Source organism: Eretmochelys imbricata, chromosome 2 (genome assembly GCF_965152235.1).
Source record: "Eretmochelys imbricata isolate rEreImb1 chromosome 2, rEreImb1.hap1, whole genome shotgun sequence".
NCBI lineage: Eukaryota > Metazoa > Chordata > Testudines > Cheloniidae > Eretmochelys > Eretmochelys imbricata.
In genome coordinates this window covers 36,752,863-36,773,901 of record NC_135573.1, presented here as the reverse complement: position 1 = coordinate 36,773,901, position 21,039 = coordinate 36,752,863, and the positions used below count along the sequence as shown (strand labels likewise).

Here is a 21,039-nt window from a genome sequence, read left to right as displayed (position 1 = left end):
TCGCATCCTGCTCAGAAGAACCATGACTCTAGCTAACATGCATGATATTGTGGCTGACTTTGCACAAATGGGTTCCCTAACTCCAGAGGGGCAATACATGGCACGCATATTCCAATTCTGGCACCAGCCCACCTAGCCTCTGAGTACCTTCACTGGAAGGGGTATTTCTCCAGGCGCTTGTGGATCACCGTGGGCGTTTCATTGACATTAATGCAGGCTGGCCCGGAAAGGTGCATGACACGCGCGTCTTTCAGGACACTGGCCTGTTCAGGAAGCAGCAAGCCGGGACGACTTTTTTCCCAGACCAGAAGATCACTGTAGCGGAAGTCGAAATGCCCATTGTGATCCTTGGAACCCCGCTTACCCTTTAATGCTGTGGCTCAGGAAACCCTACACAGGGAACCTTGACAGCAGCAAGGAGCGGTTCAACAACAGGCTGAGCCGGTGCAGAATGATTGTGGAGTATGCTTCTGGCCGTTTAAAGGGCCGCTGGCACTCTCTGTATTGGAAGCTGGACCTGGCTGATAACAGCATCCACGCGGTTATATCCACATCCTGTACCCTCCATAACATTTGTGAAGGGAAGGATGAAAGATTTGCTCAGGCATGGAACTCAGAGGTTCAACACCTGGAGGCTGAATTTCAACAGCCAGAGAGCAGGGCTATTAGAGGGGCCCAGCGTGGGACTGAAAGGATTAGGGATGCCTTGAGGGAGCAATCTGAGGCTGAAAGCCACCAGTAATGTCTGGTGCATCGTACGGGAGTGAAGTGCAGTGGTTCCAACGTTAGTAGGAATCTGTGTCAGCTACGCTGACGTGCAGTGCCTGTTTCTTTCCTGGGCTAAGGCATCTTTTACTTTATGCAATAATAAAGAATGTTTTCAAAGCCAAAAAATCCATTTATTGGAAAAACACAACTGCTTGGGAAACAGAAAGGGCAAGGGGGTGGGATGGGGAATGGTACAATCACAGATTTCCATATTCTTATACTCAGCCTTCCTGTCTGGAGTGCAGTGCAATGAGTGCTGCACTTCAGGATGGCTATACTGCATGGTGATGGCGGTTGAGTGCAGAGGGTAAGGGTTGTAGTTTTCAGGGCTGGGTGGTGAAGCTACAGGTGTTGGAGGCAGCTGGTGGCGGTAAGAACCCGGATGTTGGGGAAAGTGGGTTGGAGGTGACATGGGGGCACAAGAGAAATAATTTTGGGACAAGGGCTGCGGAGGGGAGGGAGGGTTGGGCACGGTAAAGTTCCACCTGCATGGCTACGAGTGCCTGGATCGAGTCCACTTGGCGCTCCATTACGCTTATCAGCCGATCCGTGCTTTGCTGCCGGAGCGCCGCGCTTTTGTGCCGGCGCTCCTCATTCTGCTGGTGGATCCTCCTTTCACTGTCCCGCCACTCCTGCACTTTCTTATTTTCATTACTTGAATGCTGCATTACTTCATGCAACATGCCTTCCTTGCTTCTACGGGGCCTCTTTCTGATTCTTTGGAGTCTTTCGGCTGGTGATAACACGGACAGCTGAGATCTCAAGGTTGCATCTGTAAAGGCAAAATGCAGGCAGCATTGTTCACACCAGACAGAGCAATGATTCCCCCGTACTTAAGGGCAAGCACAGTCTACACAATAGCATAATTTGCCCGTCCCAAAGCGAGCGCACATAACCCACAGGAGCCCCAAAATGGTGAGTAAGCACAGGGTCAAGCGTGACTGATTGTTTCACGGCTGTACTGTCCTCTGGGTTTCTGTGCCTTGGGGATCCATCAGCAGTAGGGGACCCCTATACTGAATACCATCCCCACATTTTCCACAGGAGTTTGTCCTGGAAGATATCTCGCTGCTGAGGGTGACCTGGGAAGCAAGGGAGGGTCTTCTACCGCAGTGCGGCTTCCGCCCTGGCAGCTTGCCTGTGTGCAGCAATAGTACAGCCACCCCTCACGGCACAGTGGCGTGGACAAATTAGCCTTACTGGGACAAGGAACACAGTGGTTCTCCCGAGAAACCTGCGCAAGCACATTGCCCAATTCTGGATGACACTTCTGAAGAGATCACTGAGGCCGATTACCACGATGTGAGAGAGGACATCAACACCCTATTCCGCATCTAGACATGCATGCAGCCTTAACCCTCCTCACCCCAAGAGCCCACACCGAATAACTTCCCAAAATAAAAGACACTTACTGTGAACCTCCTGTGGTGTTTGTCCTTCCCCAAGCACCGGCCGTCGCAATTGGCTACCTTCCTCCTGGCTTGAGAACAGCTCCTGGCTGCATGCATCTAGGGATTCTGGGGTGTCTTCCTACGCCTTACCACCCTCGCTCCCACTTTGCTCCTCCTTGTCCTGCCTTGTTGCACTGGGCTCTGAAATGCCTATGGTGGTACTCTGAGTGGAGGTGGGGTTGCCCCCAAGTATCACGTCCAGCTCTTTGTAGAAACAGCAGGTCACAGGGGCAGCACTGGAATGGCTGTTTGCCTCACGGGCTTTGCGGTAGGCATTCCGCAGCTCATAGAATCATAGAATATCAGAGTTGGAAGGGACCTCAGGAGGTCTTCTAGTCCAATCCCCACTCAAAGCAGGACCAATCCCTATTTTTTTCCCCCCAGATCCCTAAATGGCCCCCTTAAGGATTGAACTCACAACCCTGGGGTTAGCAGGCCAATGCTCAAACCACTGAGCTATCACTGCAGTGCATCCCAGTCATGGCCCCTTTCCATCATGTCCCTTGATATCTGCCTGAAGGTACTGTAATTCCTACAGCTGGAGCGCAGCTGCGACTGGACAGCTTCCTCCCCGCAAAGACTGATGAGGTCCAGCACCTTGCCATTGCTCCATACAGGGGCTCGCCTGGTGCGTGGAGGCATGGGCACCTGTAAAGATTCGCTGAGAGCACTCCATGCCTGGCTGAGCAAACAGGAAGGGGATTTTAAAATTCCCAGAGCATTTAAAGAGCGGGTCTGACAGTTGGTCACCTGAGGGCAGGGCAGTAGAGTTCAAAATGATGACCAGAGTGACTAGCACAGGCATTGTGGGACACTTCTGGAGGCCGATCAGAACGCACTATAGGACCAGGGCGTCCACACTGGTGCTGCGACGCTCCAGCGGGGGTGCAGCAAACATTATTCCACTCGCCGAGGTGGAGTCGCCGCGCTCTAGCCGGGGAGTCAGAGCGCTGTATGTGCCTTGCCAGTGTAGACGGGTAGTGAGCTAGTGCACCTGGGGCTCCTTTATTGTGCCGTAACTCGCAAGTGTAGCCAAGACCCCAGTGAAAGCTAAGGAGTTATTAATTTGCTTAAGTTTTTTCAGGAGGAACTCTGAATTTGTTCTCATTAAAGTCAATGGCAAAACTCCCATTTATTTCACTAGCATGAGGCCTTGTCTACACTACAAAGTTCTGTCAGCAAAAGCTGCCTTTTGCCAGCAAAACAGGGGAGGTGTACACACTACAAAGCTATGTTTGGTGGCAAAACTCCACTCATCTAGAGGCATAAATCCTTTTGCGGCAAAGTTAAAATGACAAAGCTTCAGTTTAGACACTGCTGTTTGTTTTGTCGAAAGAACTGGCTTCCGCCAGTATCCCACAATGCCTGCCCTGACCACTCTCCTGTTCACTGTTTAGATCTCTGCTGCCCTGCATGCATGTGCCCTCCCCTTTCAAAGCCCAGGGAAATATCTGACAACTGAGAATGCTGCTCCCTTTGGGGAACAAAGAGCAAATCATTGGAATGCTCGTGTTCTTCCCTGCCCAAGGAACAGAGAAGCAGGCAGACTGCTGCTGGCAGGGGGGATGACTGCTCTGCTGCTTTCACATTCCTCAGCATGGAGAGCTCAAAGGTGTTGAGAATTTGAACATCTGGGAGGTCAGGGTCCTCAGCACCTTGCAGGATTAGGCCCTGAGAGGCCCAAAATAAAGTACAAGCTTGGAGGGTTTCATTTTTATTACTTTTTCTCTGGTCCTATCCTTCTGTAATATGTGCTTTTAATATGGCTAAATGTAAATATATACATCTAGGGACAAAGTATGTAGGTCATAGTTACATGATGGGGAACTCTATCCTGGGAAGCAGTGACTGAAAAAGATTTGGAGGTTGTGGCGGATAAGCAGCTGAACATGAGCTCCCACTGTGACCCTATGGGCAAAAGGGCTAATGTGATCCTTGGATGCATAAATGAGAATCTTGAGTAGAAGCAGAGAGATTATTTTACCTCTGTATTTGGCACTGGTGCAATGGCTGCTGAAATACTGTGGCCAGTTCTGGTGTCTACAATTCAAGAAGGATGTTGAAAAATTGGAGAGCATTCAGAGAAGAGCCACAAGAATGATTAAAGAATGCTTTATTTATAGTGATAGACTCAAAGAGCTCAATCTATTCATTTTAACACAGAGAAAGTTAATGGATTACTTGATAATACTTACATAGAGAACAAGTATTAATAGGCTGTTCAGTCTAGCAGCGCAAGGTATAACAATTGAATGGTTGAAAAGTGAAGCTAGATAAATTCAGAATGGAAATAAGGTGTAAATTTTTATCAATTTGGGTAATTAATTTTGGAGCAATTTACCAAAGATCATGGTGGATTCTCCATCACTGAGGATTTTTAATCAAGATTCGATATTTTTCAAAAAGATCTGCTCTAGGAATTATTTTGGGGAAGTTCTTTTGGGGAAGTCAGGTGAGCTGGTCACAATGGTCTCTTCTGGCCTTGAGGTGGAGGCCTATGAGGTGGAGAGGGTATTTGGTATGGCTTTAGATTTGTGGGCATCACTGAAAAAGGAATTTAAATGAGACAAGAGTGGGACACTAGGACAGTAAGGTCAACTACTAAAGTTTTCTCTGAATAAAGGAAAATCTTTCTAGATTGGTTATACAGTATATAGCCCTGTTTGATCCAGAACCTCTTGTTATTAAAGGCACATCTGTAAGCACACCCAACAGTAAGCTGTATTATTTCTGTTGTATCTAGCAGCCTCTGAGTACCACCTGCAGTGCAAAGAGATGAGGCACCTCATCCTTAGTCAAAGTGCTTATATCAGGTGCCCTGAATTAGAAGTTACAATACTTAACCCTCTATTATGCCTTTTATCCTCAGAATTGTTTGTAAACATCAGTAAATAAGTACATTAAACTCATACTGTAGCATACCAACTCAATATGCAAAAGCCAGGGTGGATAAAAATCAATGTTTAAAAAAAAAACACAAACAGATTTTTTTGATAAAATGCTTTTTGAGGAAAAAACTTATCTAAAGATAGTTTTAATTAAGATACATTATAGCTCAGAGATATCTCATCATGGAATAGGGATTATAAATTCTATAGTATGAGACAATATATTCATGTAATGTTTAAGAAAAGTTTTGGAAATGAGTTCCAATACTTCATGCATTAGGGACCCAATCTTATGGGGTCCCAGGGGCTTCTGTAAAGATTATTTAGGTTAATCTTTCTTTCTATCTACCCAGTGGGACTCGGTGCTCAGTCTAGAACAGGGGTGGGCAAACTGTTTGTTTGGCCTGAGAGTCACATCGGGGTACGAAACTGTATGGAGGGATGGGTAGGGAAGGCTGTGCCCCCCAAACAGCCTGGCCCCTGCCCCCAATTTGCCTCCTCCTACTTCCCATCCCCTGACTTCCCCCTCCTGGGATCTCCCGCCCCAAACTGCCCCCCCCGTACCCTGACTGCCCCAACCTTTCCACACCCCTGCCCCCGACAGACCCCCCGGGACTCCTACACCCTATCCAACCCCTTCCCCCTTGTTCCCCACCTCCTGACCACCCCAGAACCTCTGCCCCATCCAACCATCCCCTGTTCCCTGTCCCCTGACTGCCCCCCTGGGACTCCCCACCCCTAACCACTCCCTGCTCCCTGTCCCCTGACTGCCCCCCGGGACCTGCTACCCAACACCCCACCCCCCCACTGCCATGCACGCTGCCACCGCCCCCTTACCATGCCGCTCAGAGCGGCAGGAGCTTGCAGGCCCGCTACCTGCGGGGCTGCACGGGAGGGGGAACAGCGTGAGAGGGGCTGGGAGCAAGCCTCCCGGGCCAGGAGCTCAGGGGCTGGGCAGGATGGTCCCGCGGGCCACAGTTTGCCCACCTCTGGTCTAGAAGATACCATCAGAGTTGCTTAGTTTTGCAGTTCTCAAACTGTGGATTTGTGTCTCCAGAGATAATATGCTTGTTAATAGCAAAAATGTTTTAAAATAAATAATATATAGAGGTGAGAATAACAGACCTCAACCCTATTGTCCCCCTGCAAATTTGTGTACACAGAGTCAATCCCTTACCTCTCTCTAAAAGTGCAAAGTTTCAGAAAGTTCAATGAACAGAAAATTGTTGTGGGTGGAATAGATCTGGACAAGGAGAAGAAGTCTGGAGATAAATGTGAGAAGGGAGGGACACGCAGTAGAAACAAAAGTGAAACTGTGTGACCAGCATATTCCAGAAATCTTGAGGTCTTTCTGAGTGTAGCCTTCATTGATTTGAGATCCACCATACTATTCTCTCACTAGAAGGGAAAACCTATGATTGCAGCAGGCCGTAAAAGAGACCCAGTTTGGGAATATTTTAATGAACTTCCTCTACCTGTGGGTAAGAGAGGCATGCGCGCAAAATGCAAACAGTGCAACAAAGAAATGCAAGGCTTGGTTGCCCGAATGAAACAACATCATGAAAAGTGTTCCTTCTCAGGGGGAAGCTGCATTGAAGATGATGAAAGGAACATGTTTGAACATGCAGGATCTTCAGGTTGGTAAACTTTATTTCCTACTTCTTTCTTAAGGACTGCCTGTCTTTCTTCTGGACTATTCTTGAATTCTCATTTTGAGCAATAAATATACTTGTTACTCTATGGTATTATCATTTTAGATGCAATTGTGATAAAAAACAAATAGCTAAAATAGGCAGATCTTTCTTTTACAAATTTCACCTTTAAAGTAGTACTGACTGTTAGTGAATGCAATGAGTAATACTAAATGAGCAGTATGATAATAATAATTAAATAACTGCATTGACTTATTTTGTTTAGGAGAATCCATCTTCAACATACAGGATTCTGAAGATGATCCACCTTCAAGATCACCATAATTTTCTATAATTTCAGAGTTATCTGCTAATGATAGTTTTTCAGTCACGTCCTGTATGTCACAAAGCCACAGTATATCACCTGTGGCAAAAAGGAAAAAAAAACAACCACCATCCAGAAACAACCATAGATAAGTTTGTGATAAGAACCAGCAGATTACAAAAAGAGGTAATTGATGAAAAAATTGCCCAGACTGTTTATGCAACAAACTCACCTTTCCGTATGATTGAGAACCCACACTTCATTAACATGGTTCAGTCATTAAGACCAGGATACATTCCACCCAACAGAGCAGATGCCGCAGGCAAATTGCTGGATAAAGTATATGAAAGAGAAATTGAGCAGTGTGCAAAAGGTCTAGAGGGTAAAATGGATAACCTGAGTCTTGATGGGTGGAGCAATGTCCACAATAATCCTATTGTATGTGCTTGTGTGGCAAGAGAAGGGAATGTCTTCCTTACAGAAACAATTGATACATCAGGAAATGCACAGACAGCATGATACTTACAAGAAGTAGCATTAAAAGCTGTAACAAACTGTGAAAAAAATTCAAATGTCTAGTACCCAGCTTGGTCACAGACAATGCTGCAAATGAATCCAAGATGAGAAGAAATTTAGAAGAGAGTCCCAAGCTAATAACATACGGTTGCAGTGCTCATTTGATGCACTTCCTAGCCAAAGACTTCTGTGTTCCAGAAATAAAGGCTAATATTGTTGGAACTGCAAAATACTTCCATAACAATCACTTTGCAGCAGCTGCTCTGAAAGAAGTGGGAGGAACCAAGCTAACTCTCCCACAACACGTTCGATGGAACTCAGTAGTGGCCTGTTTTGAGCACTATATCAAGAACTGGCCTAATCTGATGACAGTTTGTGAACAAAATCGTGAAAAAATAAATGGCACGGTCATAGCCAAAGTTCTCAACATTGGGCTTAAGAGAAATGTTGAACACATGCTGAGTACTCTGAAACCTATTTCTGTAGTCTTGAACAAAATTCAGGGAAATCGCTGTTCTTCGAGTGCTTGTTCGTGTCCATTCCAATCAGGTGTGTGCACATGCATGTGCACAGTGGCCAGAAGGTTTTTCCCCTAGCAGCATCCATCAGGCTGGCCTGGGCGCCCCCTGGAGCCGTGCCTTCATGGCACTCCATATAAAGCCCTGCCGACCTGCCACCCCTTCAGTTCCTTCTTACCGCCAGTGACGGTTGGCTGGAACTTCCCTCAGCCCTTGCTTAGCAAGCGCATTCTATAGTTACTGTGTATAGTTACCTTAGTATCTGTTCTTAGTATTAGTATTGGAGTTCTTAGTATAAAGTTGTTGGGCGTTGCCCCCCATTCCGCCTCCCCAGAACTGTGGTATGCCGCAGTCCTCGGGGTTTAAAAACTGTGTGGCCCATGCAACGCGCATGCTGAAAAGCAATCCACACTCTTAGTGTCTATGGTAGCTAGGGGAGGGCCACCAAAACGATCGCTGTAAAATCTGAAGCAAGTTCCGCCCTAGAACTCTTAAAGAAAGGGAACAGCAGCTTAAGGTGATCCTCATGGAGGCAGCCCGACGGCCTCACTCCGACCCGGGTCAGAGGACCCGGCTCCTAACACTTCATCCTCGATATGGAGAGCCCCAGCACCGTCGTCAAGCTTGGAGCCAAGAAAGGACTCGTCCCAGGATGCTCAGCACCGACAGGGCACTTCACAAGACCCGGCTGAGAGCAGGCACCAATCCCACTCGCTGGTGCCTCAGAAGAAAAAGAAGCTGGATAGCCGCTCACCTCCAGCTAAATCCAGAGAAGTGAGACCCCAGGCGGGCCACAGCTCCAGATCCCCTACCGGGGCCATGTCAACTCCTGCCCAGGCGAGGTAGTTGAGTCCAGGCCCCCCCTCAATCACCGGTCCCTACACAGCAGTGACAGCTCCCTTTGATGCCAGAAGCTTACCAAGCCACTTGGGACCTCTTGTACCTTACAGCGCCATTCTACCCCCAAGGAGGGAAGAACCTCCAGCACTGGCAGACCCACCCCACTCCCCGGTGCAGTCAAGAGGGAAGCTGGCTATGATGTCCAGGCGCTCCCCCTCTCCATCAGCCCACTCAGACAGAGAGCCTACCCACTCCCTGAGCTCTTGCCGCTCAGCTCCTCCGTGGTCTTCAGTCTCTGAGACCTCAGAGTCCAACTCCTATCGCTCCAGGAGGAGCGGAAGCTGCAGATCGAGGTCCGGGAGAGACAGGAGGGAGCCCCAGGCATGGCCTCCGCAGTGGCAGAACTTACCACAGTGGCCCTTCTGGACACCATGGGCCTTTCACCAAGGACAGGGAGGGACCCAAGATCACCGCTCTGCTGCATCTTCTGTGGCCTCAGCCACCTTTATCCTGCCATCAGCTACGCATCTTCCCTCTGCACCTGCCCACACACCAATTCCTCTGACAGTGGCACCGTCGTTGACTCCGGCAGTGGATTTGGCACCGACCCCGGCACCACCCTTGGCAACAACCTCGGCATCGCTGACTCGCCCAACTTCCATGCCAGCACCGTTGTCAATGTCGACTATGACACAGGCACCTATGGCCTAGCCCTCCATCTTTGTCAGTGCAGATCGGCACCAGCTCCATCGAGGTTCCTCTCATCGTACTGATGACAGCGACAACACATAGTCCGGCGTCTGCAGCCCTAGCACCATCAAGCACACCCTAGCACCATCAAGCGCACCACTGGCAACGATGCTGCTCCGAGAGCCGAGAGACCCCCGGGGAGCAGATGGCAGAGAGTATCCGCTCCTTATAAGCGCTTCCTCTTCTTCGTCACCTGATGGAAGCATTGGCAGGTACAGCCGTAGCACCAGCACTCGAGGACAACAGGGTGCTGCAGCAGTTGCTGTGCAGGGCTGCTCATAGTCTAGGCATTAAGGCTGAGGAAGTAGTCGAGGAGGCTGATCTCATGGTGGACATCCTCGCCCCCTCAGGACCTTCCCATATTGCCTTTCCATTAATTAAAACCATTGTGGACATCACCAAGACCCTGTGGCAGACACCAGCTTCTTTGCCTCTCACTGCCAAGCATAATGAGAGGAGTTATTTTGTGCCCTCCAGAGGGTTCAACCATTTATACTCTCACCCACCCCTTCACTCTCTTGTTGTGGATGCTGCTAACCAGCATTAGAGACAGGGTTTCCAAGAGCCCTCCCCAAAAAACAGGGTGGCCAAGCGTCTAGACGTTGTTGGGAGAAAGGTCTATTCCACCGGGGGTCTTCAGCTCCGTATCTCAAACCAACAGGCCATCATCAGCAGGTACTCATAAAACACCTGTGCGGCGATGGCCAAATTTACAGAGCTCCTCCCATCAGACTCCCGAACTGAGTTCTCGACGTTGGTAGAGGAGGGGAAGCTAGTTTCCCAGGCTTCCCTCCAGGCCACATTGGACGCTACAGATGCCGCAACTAGGATCATGGCGACTGGGGTAGCCATGAGGAGGGGATCCTGGCTCCAAGTCTCGGGGCTCCCTGACGAGGTCCAGCAGACTATTCAGGATCTCCCATTTGAGGGTGTGACTCTGTTTTCTGAAAACACAGACAAGAGGCTGCACAGCCTCAAAGACTCACAAGCCACCCTCAAGTTGTTGGGCCTGCACTCTCCTGCCACACAGTGGAGATACTTCCGACCACAACCTCCTCACAGATTCCAGCAGCAGAACTGACAGGACGCTTCTCGGAGAAGGAACAGGAGTGGCAGGAGGAGGCAACACCCATCCTCAGGCCAGAGCTCTGGCCACCCCAAGCCACCCTCTGGCCCTAAACCAGTCTTTTGAAGGTGCAGTCAAGGACGGTGCACCAGATCAGAGACTAGATCTATGCCACCTTACCTTTTCCTGCTGACTATCCCCTTTCTACTGTGCGTCGTCCCGTATCACTTCGGACTCCTGGGTGCTCCGAATGGTAAAGAGGGGATATTCCATCTAATTCTGTGCCCTCCCGCCCTTCCACCCCCTTTCCCCGTCCCTCTTCAGGGACTTTTCTCACGAGCAACTCCTCGTCCAGGAGGTGCAGTTGCTCCTATCACTAGGGACAGTGGAAGAAGTTCCTCAGCAGCACACGGGCGAGGGCTTCTATTCGCAGTATTTCCTAATGCCAAAAGCCAAAGGCGGCCTCAGACCTACCCTGGACCTGCAAGAACTCAACAAGTTCATAAAGAAACTCAAGTTCCACATGGTCTCCTTGGCCTCCATCATCCCCTCAGTAGATCCAGCAGATTGGTATGCTGCCCTCAACTTGAAGAACGCGTATTTCCACATCGCAATCACTCAGACCCAAAGGAAGTACCTCAGGTTTGTGGTCAACGGTACTCACTATCAATTTACTGTCCTTCCGTTCGACCTGTCAGCAGCACCTCGAGTATTCCCCAAGTGCACAGCAGTTGTCACCGTGGTCTTGTGGAGGCTCCAAATATAGGTGTTTCCGTACCTCAACTACTGGCTGATCAAAGGCTGCTCCAGGACCCAGGTGGAAACTCAGGTCACATTTATCAGAGCCACTTTCGAGAGTCTGGGTCTACTCCTAAACAAAGCAAAATAGACTGTCTCCCATCCAGAGGATGGAGTACATAAGGGCAGTACTGGACTTGACCCAAGCTAGGGCATACCTGCCGCAGGCGAGGTTTCAGGCTCTCAACGACATAAGAGGCCACATGCAGTTCCCCACCACTACAGTGAGAAACTGCCTGAAACTCCTCAGACACATAGCTGCCTGTACCTACATGGTGCAGCACACCAGACTCAAGCTTCGAGCGCTCCAGTCGTGGCTCGTATCAGTGTATCGCCCAGCTCGGGACAGTCTGGACAGGCTCATGACCCTGCCTCGCCTGGTCCTCGACTCCCTCTGGTGGTGGATCTACGCTCAGGAGGTGTGGTCAGGGGTCCCCTTTGCTGCCCCATAGCTATCTCTGTCGTGGCTGACAGATGCATCAGACTTGGGCTGGGGAGCTCATCTGGGAGACCACAGAACTCAAGGCCTCTGGTTGCAAGCAGATTTGCGTCTCCACATCAATGTCAGACTGGTGCACCTAGCATGTCAGACATTCTGTCCTTACCTAACTGGACAATGTGTATCAGACATGACTGACAATACAACAGCAATGTTCTATATCAACAAACTGGGGGATGGGCACATTCCTCTCCCCTGTGCCATGAAGCCCTCATGCTGTGGGACTTCTGTGTAGAATATTCAATTTACCTGCAGGCGTCATACCTCCCCAGGGTTCAGAACGAGCTGACGGACCACCTCAGCAGGTTGTTCCACAGCCATGAGTGGTCCCTTCGCCCAGACATAGCAATTTCAATCTTCCAGAGGTTGGGGTTTCCTCAATAGACCTCTTTGCCACGTGACGCAACAGGAAGTGCCAGCAGTTCTGCTCCTTCCAAAATCACAGCCTGAGCTCCAGCGCAGATGCATTCCTCCTCCATTGGGGAGGTTCTCTCCTATACACCTTTCCACCGATACCGCTCGTTCACAAGATGCTGCTCAAGATCTGCACGGATCAAGCTTGGGTCATACTGATAGCACTGGCCTGGCCCCATCAACACTGGTACACATCCCTCCTAAACATGTCTGTGGAAGCCCCCATTACCTTGCCGCTCTCTCTGGACCTTCTCACACAAGATCAGATATCTCTAGCACCTGAACCTTCAGTCGCTCCATCTCATGGCGTGGAAGATCCATGATTAAGTCCGTTTGGAGCTTTCCTGTTCAGACCAGGTTAGACAGGTCCTCCTTGGCAGTAGAAAACCCTCGACGAGGGCCACATACCTTGCCAAGTGGAAGAGATTTTCAATCTGGTCAGCGCAGCGCCATTTACCCCAACACTAGCTTCAGTGCTGCACATTCTGGACTAAACTGTGGCAGATTTAGTCTTCTTCTGCCCATCACCATCACTTGAATGAAGTGGGAGAGCAGGAAATTCACTGCAGGTCATTAGAAAACCAGCATAGGGAGGGTACAGTTAGGCACAAGTGTGTATTAGTGACTTTGCTCAATGTATTATCATTAAATTTCCCAACATTATGAACCCTATGTCTACACCAAAAAAATGTTAAAACATGTTTTCTAACACTATATTAATAGGATGTTAACCAAGACTTAGTACCTAGTGTAGAAACACAAGTTGCTGTTAAAAAGCTTTAGCCAACTGTAGTTAAAACCACAACCACACATTTTTAAACACTGTCATTGTCTACTAAAAGCAATACAGTATATGACATTTAGCATGATCTATTTTCCAAGTGTAGACAAGGCATCTTTGGTCCACTGATTGGGTGTGATTTCTTCAAGAATGCTCTAGAATTTAGCTTGATCCACAATCTTATAAGGGCAGACAGTGGATTGTTGAGCTTGGAGCCCAAGTGCTGATCTGACTGGATGAGGTAATAATCTATCCAGGTTAGGGGAATGATTTTTATGTTTACTGTTACAGACGGTTGAAAAAAATAAGTATTTCAGGTAATTCATTTTGTTTCAACACTTGGGATTTTTTTCCAATAAACTACACACAATTTTAAAAATTGGTTTTAATGGTTAAAATACCCATTTTTTCCTTTGATTTATTTTCCTCCACTGGCCAAAAGGGGATGAGGTGACAGTGAGATAAAATGGCACTTTTTTTCATCCTACCAAAAAATTTTAAAACTTCAAACATTTTTGAAATGGCAACTGTTGGGTTATTTTAATGAAACACTTCAACTAAAATTCTGTGGGTTTGGGGGAGGGGATTGGCTTTTTCTCATTTTTTTTCAAATTTTTTTTTTGCTGTCAAAGTATTTCCTTTAGAAATTTCTCAACAGCAAATTTTTAGTCAGTTCTATTCCTTAAATTCTCTTCCAGTCAGATGATCATGTTTAGGATCTGTCCAGATCTGGAGATTACCTTGGAAGAGTACTTCCCCCCTCCCCTTTTTTTAAAATTACTACCACTCTCCAAGAATAAAAGGTCCCCCTTTAGGTCAACAAAACAAGGAAACCATGAGCTAAGGCTCCCTATTTTCTCTTCTTGCTACTGCAGTAGCTCTTTAAAGGACTCTGGAATAGGCACAACAGATACATTAAAGGGACAATAAATCTATCTAACTTCTATGCCATGCTCATGCCATGTTCAGAGTATCTGAACACATTGAGAAAGGTAAAATTAACAGGCTGAAAGGGTGATTCTTATAAAGCAAAATTCCCCCCCCCCATCTTTTAAAAAAAATCAGAGTTGGGAGAGTCTTAAAGTGCCAAACATAAAATACCGTACACTTAAAGACTGTTGTAAATTTAAAAACCTTGCTATCTCACAAAAACAACTGAACAGCAAATAATAGAAGGCAGACTACATGCTCCCACCCCGTGTACTGTATTTGTAATTCTTCTGCTCAAAGCTCATTAGCTAGGATTTTAAGCCTTGTTTTGCAGGGTTGATAATTTTTCCACACATGTAACAGACCACTAACTTCAAGCCAAACTCCCAGGGCATGGAACCTGTCAAAGCAACTGACTATTTTATTCAGTGCAGTTGTAGCTGTGTCCGTCTCAGGATACTAGAGAGACAAGGTGGGTGAGCTAATATAATTTATTGGACCTCTTTTTGTCTCTTTATTTTATTCAGTTTAGTTTCTTATATGCAGGCAATACTAGAGCTATAAATAATCCTAAACTGCCCCTTTGATTTGAAGGGCCCCCTTTATGGGGCCTTTCCTTACCTTTGTCAGGCCTATTTCTTTTTTTTTTTTAAATCTGTTGTTTTTTATGTCTCCAAGAAGATCGTTGTTGCATTAGTAGGGAGGAAAGGGCAGACGTGACTGCTCTGGAGACTGAGCGCATGAGCTCCTTCCACCCTAGGTACAAGGGCTAATCTCTGGGGCCCCAAGGGCGCAAGTGTGTTTCATGCAAGCTCTCACGCTGTCCTACCCATCTACTACAATGCAAGGACGGGGAAGAGATGAGACAGCAGCGATGTGGTGCCCTGTGGGCGGGGGCAAAGCTTGGACAACTCACTGTGACTCCCAGCGGGCTGACAGGCCAGGCCGCTTGCAACCGGCCCCTAATACCCCACTGGGTTCAACAACAGGGAGGCTCACAGCGGCCCAGGCTGGGGGCTGCTCGCGTCTCTCCCCCCCCCGTGCAGGCCGCTCCACAGCGAAACCTGGAGAGGGCGGCATCCCTCCCGGCACCCGTCCTAACCGCCCGCCCCGCCCCCCTTAGCTACCTGCTTTCACAATCCGCGCCGCCGACCCTTCTCGGCGCCTCACCGGCCCCCCGCCCGCCAATCAACAGCCCTTTCCGGTCTTCGCCCCACCCCTTCCTCTCCCGGTCCCCCTGGGTGAAGCTGCCGCAGGGATCAGCTGACTGGCGCCTCACGTGACTCACTGGCTGCTGCGGGGGTGGCGAGCGCTGCTGTCACGGGGGGATGGAGCAGTGAAGGGTAAATTGCGACCGGGCGCGCCAGCGGGATCCGTCCCGCCCCCTCTCTCCCTCCCTGCGCCGGCCCGGCCACTCCGGGGACACCGGTGAGTGCAGAGAGAGCGGGGAGACGTTGTCCCGAAGCAGCAGCAGCAGCGTTGAAGGGCTCAGCCCGGGGGGTGAGACTCGGTCCGGGTGAATGGGGCTGACAGGCCCCCGAGAGTGAGGGCCACCCCTCAGCGCATGAGACACGCCCGGGCAGGCCTGGCCCCGGCCCCTGACTCATTGGCTTGCGGGAGGGGTAGCAGAGAGACTCTCCCGGGCGGGCCTGGTCCCCGGCCTCTCACTCAGGGGATGGGGGGAGGGGAGGCTGTGGGGAAAAGAGAGACTCCACCGGGTAGCCCGGGCCCCGGCCTCCCGCTGAATAGGGGGTGAGGCTGATGCTGAAATTGGGTGTAGGGTGTGTGCTGCCAATGTACCTCTTTTTCTCATGCATCCTTTTAAAAACCATGTTGGCTAACCATTGACCCAATGTTAAATCAAAAAAACTTTGCTCTTGTCCCTAAAGTGCAAAAAACAACCCCCCTCCCCAAAGCTGTGTAAAGCCTTCTGGTCAGTAAACTTGGGCTCTGTGGGGCCCATGGGAAACCAAACTCTCTAGAATTAGTGATTTCTGGTCCTAAAGTATTTTATTGTCTAATGAAACACTTAACAACTCCTTGCTTTTAAAATTTTGTTTAGTGAGATAATAACAGCCTCTCCTAGGCTCTCTAGGCCACCAAAGGTTTCAGTTATCAGGGATCATTACAGGACCCCATCTATCCTGCCTGAGTCAGTCAGCTGTAAATGCAGAAGCTGTATGTGTGCAGGATTATATCCTGAGAATTGCTGCTTCTAGCAACTGGTTCAAGGACACAAACTTTGTCTGACCTGAAATGTCAAGGGTTGAAGATAAAAACTTTGGCATGTCTTTGTCCCTTTTAAATTTAAGTGAAGCTTTTGTGAAAACCTGGAAATGACTGAGATTCTGTAGTGATGGGCACTGAATGCTCAGTCAAATGGAGCACTGTAGTCTACTTCTTGTGATATTGTCTTATGACGTATAAACATGTCCTTTTTTCCCCCCAGTGTGTTTGTACGAAGCTTACGTTTCCTCAAATTCTTCCTAGTACAAATATCACTTCCTTGCTATGGCAGACTTCCCTTTATGAAATGTAGGGACATTAATAGCCAAGCAATACATACCAGAAGTGATTTCTGGAGACAAAAATGAAGAAGTATATACAACACAGTTACACTCTGAGGTACTGGAAACCTTACACTCACCTTAGTAAAGATGAGAGCTGAATATAAAAACCTCTGAATTAGTCTAGAAAAATGCAATATAAAATGCGTACTAGTTAAGATCCTGTTTTGGCATTATTATAGTTACACTCACTGGTCTACTAGTGAACTTTCTAACTTCTGTTTAGGGATGCTTGTGCTTATGTATGGCACACTGCATGAAAGCTGGCTCTACAGACATGCATCTTCCCCACTGTCCATTCTTCACTTGATACCGCATGAGGGCTTTCATGAAAATATTCATAATAATGAAGAAAGATCTCTATAGATGTGCAGATCTCTATAGATGTGGCAGCAGGCATGTTCCAAAACATTAGTAAACATCACCTGATGAAAAATTCTTTGAGGCTTAACTTCCATGTTTCTAAGAGGTTTTGTACATTAAGTTCCACCCCTTGTACCTAGTGTAGTTGTTTTAAGCATATTTCAGCATCCAATTATTGTGATGCCAAAAATAATTTTTTTCCCCATTAGTTCAGTCAGAGTTAATATAATCTTTCGAGATATATATATATATTATATATAAACTTGTATTTTGAAAACCAGGAAACATCTGTGTGTTTCTGTGACTGCTTTTGTAGTTTAGCAGTTGCTAATATCGTAAGTCTTATCTTGAAATCCCTTACAGGCATGTTTATAAAGGAGTATCAAGGAAAATTCAGTGTAATGTGCTGCTTAATCAGTGACACTAAAATGAAAACTAAGTTGTAAGTGTATTCCATTAAAACTCTACTGATCCTTTTTATTATAAACAAGAATAGACATTCTCTATCAGTAGTACTGAAGTGTTAAATAATGCATCATTTTAAAAGAATGTCCCTACTGAGTCAGACTAATGGTCCATGTAGCCCAGTATCCTGTATTCTAATAGTGGAAAGATTTAAAAATTTTCCATATGAAGACCGGCTAAAACATTCCATTTTCTTGTAAGATAATTGGAGCAAAATGATTCATGTGAAATGTTAGACTCCAGTTGGTCAATCCTATAACTAATAATCTACAAGCCTGCAGCATCCTATCTATGCCCCTTAACATTAAATGACTAATAATACTTTATGCAATGTTGTAGCTGTGTTGGTCCAAGGATATTAGAGAGACAAGGTGGGTGAGGTAATATCTTTTTATTGGACTAACTTCTGCTGGTGAGAGAGACCAGCGTTTGAGTTTACACAAACTTTTCTTCAGGTCTGGGAAATGAAGACTGTGTCTAAACTGTGGACCTTACAGCAGCACAGCTGTACTGCAGCAGCTATAGGTCACTCTATGTCTTACCTATCAGTCCTCATCCTGAAAGAAAACCTGCACAACACCTTCAAAAGATGAGCCTGGGAGCTTAAATTCATATCTTGGCTAGACGCTAAACATTATGGACTGAATAGAGACACTGGATTTATGGCTTATTACAACAATCTGAAACCCACTAACAATCCATGTTCCCCCTCACTTTTCTTCCCTATGACTGGAGGGGGTGTCAATGGGCTTCTTGAATGGTCCCTTGAAATATGTGCTGACTACTTATGCTAAACAATCTGTTCCATCTTGTATTTAGCAGTGACACTCTAGTTAGGCTATGTCTACATTAGCACTTCTGTCCGTATAACTTACGTTGCTCACAGGTGCAGCCCCCTGAGTGATATAAGTTACACTGACAGCAGCGCCGGTGTGGACAGCACAACGTCAGCAGGAGACGTTCTCCTGCCGACATAGCTACCGCCACTCTTGGGGGTGGTTTAATTATGTCGACATGAGAGCTCTCTCCTGTCGCCATAGAGCGGCTATGTGGGAAATCTTATAGTGATGCAGCTGCATTGGTACAGCTATGTCGCTGTAAGGTATCTAGTGCAGTTTCCCAGACCTGAAGAAGAGCTCCGTCAGCTCAAAAGCTTGTGTCTCTCACCAATGGAAGTTGATCCAGTAAAACATATTACCTCTCCCACCTTGTCTCTCTAAAAAATATTTTAGTTAGATAAGAAGCAGAGTTTCAGAAAATATTGAAGAAGTTCCAGACATCCTTTCACAGGCTTAACCAATGAGAGGGTTTTATGTAACTTGCTTAGCTTGGTGACTTTTTGTTTTTAAATTGTATACAAATACTTCTTGTAAAAGTTGATTAGTTTTTCATAGTGACATTTCAGAAGACGAGAGAACTTTTGTCCCACTCCTGCAATATATGGTGGAGGGGTTACTTTTAATGATTTCACTGGGTCTCTACATAAGCACATGGGTCTGCTCATACGCAACAGGATTCAGGACATTGTTTCTGCCCATTCAATGTAACAGAATGTCTTAAAACAGAATAACAACATCAATGGAAAAAAATCAGCCTTTAGAGGAATCAAACAATTTGACTGAACTATCTGCATCTGCATCTATTTTTCAAAATTAACAGTGGTGTCTAGTTTTCCACAAACACATAGAAACTTCAGAATTATTTACTCTGTGTCAACTATACTAGCAAATGAGAAATGTTGCCTTATGTTTGGCCTGTCGCTTAAGACTATATCTGCCAAATTGATTTCATTTCACTGTGAAATCAATGATTTGGAAGAAATTGATGTATTTCCCTGTTGCAGGCAGAATTCCATTACATAATATGGATACCTCTGATTTCTTATGAATGTATATCAGAAATAATTGCAATGGGGAGAAATCGCTAGCAGTACCAGTGTTCATTGAACCCTAAATTCTATAAAGAATACTACCCAAGGGGGTTCAAATACTATGTTCCTTTGACATTCTTTCATAACATAATCAGCTTTTCTTAAAATGAGTGAAAAGTAGTCTTCAGTACTACACTTGTCCTCTACTGCCCTGTCAATCATTTCTCTTCAAAGTTGTTCACCCCCCAAGCCCCAGTTGTTGTTGTGAAACCTCACAAATAAGGGAAACTGAGTGAAACTCGGGACACAAAGTGCTGTCAGATGTGGAATGCAAACTAATTTGACAGATCTCTTTTCTAATCTTTCAGTTATTAGAAACATGCTCTGAAAACTTCTGAGAGGCACTTTTAAAATGTACAATTAAGCTGCTCTTAGTGTCTTCAGTTTTATTCAGTTTTTGAATATTGTTACAATAGTTTCTTGTAATACTCTTAAATTATACTTAGAATCTTAATCTGGCACAACTTGAAAACTACTTGCAATAAAAATGTAATAATAATTGCACCCTCTTAGATTGCAGATTCTACAGATCAGGGACTGCGTCCTTATATTTATTTGTATAGCACCTAGCACAATAGGACCCAACCTTGACTGGAGTTTCTGGGTGTTATCGTGCACAGTGTATAAACCTGTTTATTGCAATAGTAGTAGTTTTAATCTTCAGTGTTATTTTTAACAGCATTGGATAAACCTCTTTGCAGGAAAAACATTGACTGTCCTTGTAGGCAACCTGTATTACAGTCAATGTGTTTCTGAAGTAAGATTTTAAAATATGAATTTTATGACTCTAAACTGAATACAGTTAGGAATTTGGTCTTTCTGTAAAAGGGCTCACTTTTTCTCTGACTTGCAACACTAAAACTGAACAGCTGAATTTAGGTCAGACTACTCGTTACTAAGTAATTAAACGGAGAGGGGTTTTTCATACTTTTTTGATAGAATCGGCCACTTCATTAGACAGTTAAACAAGATCTCAGTTATTGTACTATAGAATTTAAAACAGTCTGAATAAGAAATTGGGGGTAATAAGTCTGTAAGGAACTTTGCTTTATATACTCTGCTTCTTTTGCTAATTCATAAGCTGCCCAGTTTTCAAAATTTACTAGTATCTTTGAAATACTATGTGCTAGAATTTGAAATGAGGATTGTACTAATCTTTGGTATAACTGCTGCCAGCATTGGTGTAAAGGCCTGATGATTCTAGTTTTGTTTACCTGGATGGAAGTTGGTATTTGTTTATATAATTGTTTTCCAGTGTTTAAAAGTAATTGTCTGCAAAACCATATATCTATATTTCCTCCCAAATTTGAGACCACTTTCCCTAGAAACTGACAGATATTAGTCTCAGCTATCACAATGCTTGGGCTAATATCAGCAGATACTATTTGTGATGCCAGGACTTCAAAATGTACCCAACACCTATTAGCCTAAAGACAAAATCTAACAGTTTGCAGTGGCGGGAGAAGAGTCTGAATCAACACTCCCATGCAATTTAAAGGAACAAAACGGTGGCTTACTGTTTAATTGCAATTCTATTGA

General features: G+C 46.3%; 1 protein-coding gene across 2 annotated transcripts in view; it reads left to right on the top strand.

Moving 5' to 3' along the window:
• Positions 1-15,407: 15,407 nt before the first annotated feature.
• The window catches only part of ATP6V1C1 (ATPase H+ transporting V1 subunit C1), a 39,780-nt gene continuing 34,148 nt past the window's right edge, over positions 15,408-21,039 (top strand). Inside the window, exon 1 of one of the 2 annotated variants that reach the window (XM_077809894.1) lies at positions 15,408-15,518. The gene's annotated coding sequence lies outside the window, so the exon portion shown is untranslated. Of the gene's footprint in view, positions 15,604-21,039 lie in introns of both variants that reach the window. The other variant, XM_077809893.1, reaches the window with a different exon arrangement.